This window comes from Triticum aestivum, chromosome 5D, assembly GCF_018294505.1.
Source record: "Triticum aestivum cultivar Chinese Spring chromosome 5D, IWGSC CS RefSeq v2.1, whole genome shotgun sequence".
Lineage (NCBI taxonomy): Eukaryota > Viridiplantae > Streptophyta > Magnoliopsida > Poales > Poaceae > Triticum > Triticum aestivum.
Window position 1 is genome coordinate 502,967,770 of NC_057808.1, and position 3,454 is coordinate 502,971,223.

General features: G+C 49.3%; 1 long non-coding RNA gene across 1 annotated transcript; it reads right to left on the reverse strand.

Annotated features, from left to right (window-relative positions):
- Positions 1–1,202: 1,202 nt before the first annotated feature.
- Positions 1,203–3,036, reverse strand: LOC123125782 (uncharacterized). The gene is made up of 2 exons (XR_006461488.1): positions 2,659–3,036; positions 1,203–2,525 (listed from the first exon to the last, which is right to left on the reverse strand). It is a non-coding gene; the product is annotated as an uncharacterized lncRNA (long non-coding RNA).
- Positions 3,037–3,454: the final 418 nt, after the last annotated feature.

The window sequence follows — 3,454 nt, forward strand, 5'->3', positions numbered from 1 at the left end:
CCCGTGATTTATTGTGGTTCCGTTGCTTGTGTTCTTGTTGTGGGTAGAGCCAGGAGACAAGTTCATGAACGAGGAACCTGTTGAGTACGCTTACGAGGATCAAGCTTTCGACAACCCTGAGAACCTTGCAGGCAAGATGACCATACCCCCGAAATCACTTCTATCTTCGCTTTGCTAGTTGTTCGCTCTATTTGCCATGCTGCGCTACCTACCACTTGCTATATCATGCCTCCCATATTGCCATGTCAGCCCCTAACCATCCTTTCCTAGCAAACCGTTGTTTGGCTAAGTTACCGCTTTTGCTCAGCCCATCTTATAGCGTTGCTAGTTGCAGGTGAAGATGAAGTTTGTTCCATGTTGGAACATGGATATGTTGGGATATCACAATATCTCTTACTATATTAATGCATCTATATATTTGGTAAAGAATGGAAGGCTCGGCCTTATGCCTGGTGTTTTGTTCCACTCTTGCCGCCCTAGTTTCCGTCATACCGGTATTATGTTCCTTGAGTTTGCGTTTCTTACGCGGTTGGGTGATTTATGGGACCCCCTTGACAGTTCGACTTGAATAAAACTCCTCCAGCAAGGCCCAACCTTGGTTTTACCATTTTCCACCTAAGCCTTTTCCCCCGGGTTTTCGCGAGCCCGAGGGTCATCTTTATTTTAGACCCCCACGGGCCAGTGCTCCTTCGAGCGTTGGTTCGAACCGAGCTGCCTGCGGGGCCACCTTGGGGAAACTTGAGGACTGGTTTTACTCGTAGCTAGTCTCATCCGGTGTTTCCCTGAGAATGAGATATGTGCAGCTCCTATCGGGATTTGTCGGCACATCGGGCGGCTTTGCTGGTCTTGTTTTACCATTGTCGAAATGTCTTGTAAACCGGGATTCCGAGACTGATCGGGTCTTCCCGGGAGAAGGTTTATCCTTCGTTGACCGTGAGAGCTTATGATGGGCTAAGTTCGGACACCCCTGCAGGGTATTATCTTTCGAAAGCCGTGCCCGCGGTTATGAGGCAGATGGGAATTTGTTAATGTGCGGTTGTAGAGAACTTGTCACTTGACTTAATGCCTCGACACGTGGGAGATATAGCCGCATCGTGGGCGTTACAGCTATCCATAGCATTCTCATCTTTTTACAAGACATGCCAAGAGCATTTAACAAGTGTGCAAGCTGCTGAAAGAACCAAGTACAATCACCACTCTCCTTAGCAACAACAACAAGAGTTAACTGTAGTTGATGGGCAAAATAATGAACATAGTAGGCAGAAGGGGACTCATCCATAATCAGTTTTTTCAGACCATTAGCATTACCTCTCATATTACTAGCTCCATCATATCCTTGCCCACGAACCATTGCAAAGGTCAAATTGTATTACATAAGCATTTTCTGAATTGCGGCTTTTAGTGTCAAAGCGGTAGTATCTTCAACATGAGCAAGACCAAGAAATCTTACAACCGCCCTTCCATTCTTATCAACATAACGCAAGCAAACAACCAACTGTTCATTCTGATACACATGAGTAGACTCATCTGCAAGTATTGCAAAATGACCACCATCAAGTTCTTCAATGACTAGTTTAGTAGTCTCTTGTGCACAACATTTTATCACCTCTTGTTGTATATCATGGCGAGTCATCTTGCAGTTCTGTGGAGCATTCTTGAGAACAACCCTGTCAACCTCTTCAAAATTTCCTGCTAGCCAATTTAGAAGCTCAAGGAAATTTCCTTTATTTAGTGAGTCTTCACTTTCATCATGTCCTCTAAATGCCAAGCCTTGGCGCAACAGAAATCTCACACACTTGAGTGTCCATGTCAAACGCTGTTTATACAAAGCCTTGTATTGTGAGGTGTTTGAAGCAATAGACTCCCGAATTGATGTTTGTGGTGTAGTGAACCTATCATACTTCTCTTGAGCTTCAGCATGAGCACTACTAACCTCACCTTCATGTTTCTTCAATCTCGACTTCATGTTCCAGTTATTAAATCCCTCTTCACAAAAGCATCTCCACCGGGACATCTTGTCTTATCCTTGAACAAATAGCAAACAAAGCAGAAAGCTCTATGTTTTTCCACACTATACTCAATCCATGGAAATTGTTTGAACCAAACACGGCAAAAGCGACGCTCTTTTCCACTTTTATTTGTAACTTGAACTTATGATTCTTTGGCTGACATGACCCCATCTCAATATATCTCGTTCTTACTCTATCTTGGTCACTGACAGCATACACTGAGATGGGAATCCGCTTTCTAGGATCATGTTCCAGTGCCTCGAAATCTGCTTGCATCGGTTCATCATCTTCATCAATAGATTCATCATCTTCTACATGAGGTGTTGAGGTTTCTCCTCTACTTTCCGGTTCTTGCCATAACACCAATTGCAAATTGCTCTCAAGATGAACAGGAGAAGTACAAGTACTGGATGCATCTGCTGTCTGATTCGGTGTTGATACTTCATCTGTTTTCCTTGCCTTTGAAGCCTTTTCCCACATTGCAAAAATGCTACTGCCAACAATTCCACTCTTCATCTACATTAGGAAAACAAGGGAAACATAAATTTAAATACTTGCATCTGTTAAATAGATCGACTAATTGCATCTAGTAAATTGGAGCAAATCAAGAAATTCTCAAATTGGGGGCCAGGGCGGAGGTCGTAGCAACTTTTGTTTATGTGCTGCAGGGGGTGGGGCGCCGCAGCCAGGGTCGCCCGTCCCTGCTCGGCTGCTGCTCCCTCCGAGCCGAAGAGGAGGGGCGGGTGGGGGTCCGAGCGCCGCCGGCGCGGGTGCCAGGGTGCCGCCGCCAGGGTCGCCCGTCCCTGCTCAGCTGCTGCTCCCTCCGGGCCGAAGATGAGGGGCGGGCGGGGGGCCGGGCTCCGCCGGCGCGGGGGGCGGGGCGCCACCGCCAAGGTCGCCTCCGGCGGTTGACATCGGCCTCCGGCGGCGCTGCGACATGCTTGTCTACGAACGCTGCGTGCCTGTGGGAACGGTGCGAGGAGACGAGGAGTGGAGTTGTGGAGGCGTCGGTGCGAGGAGACGAGATTTCGTGGGCTGGGCGCATGGGCCTGCGTTTGCTCTGGGCTGACATGTATATATTTTTTCCATCCAAATCATGGGTATTCCTGTGCATACAGAGGCATACACCTGCCGCTGCCGCTGGTGTGGGAGGAGGTGGGGGGCAGCTGCCAGCACGACGGGGTGAGGGGCATCGATGAGATGCTGCTGGTGCCTCCCTTCGGGCGGGAGGAGGAGAGGGGCGTCAGCGGTGAGCCGTACGGGGTGAGGGGCGTCGAGATGCCCCTGGCACTTCCTTTCGGGCGGGAGGAGGAGAGGGGCGTCGGTGACGAGGCGGGTGTCGGCGGCGAGATGGTCTCTGACGGGCGTGATGAGGCGGGCAGCTTGGGCGTCAAGCGTGCGGCAAGGTGTATCTAGTATTTCTAAAACTGCTATTGGGCTCGGCC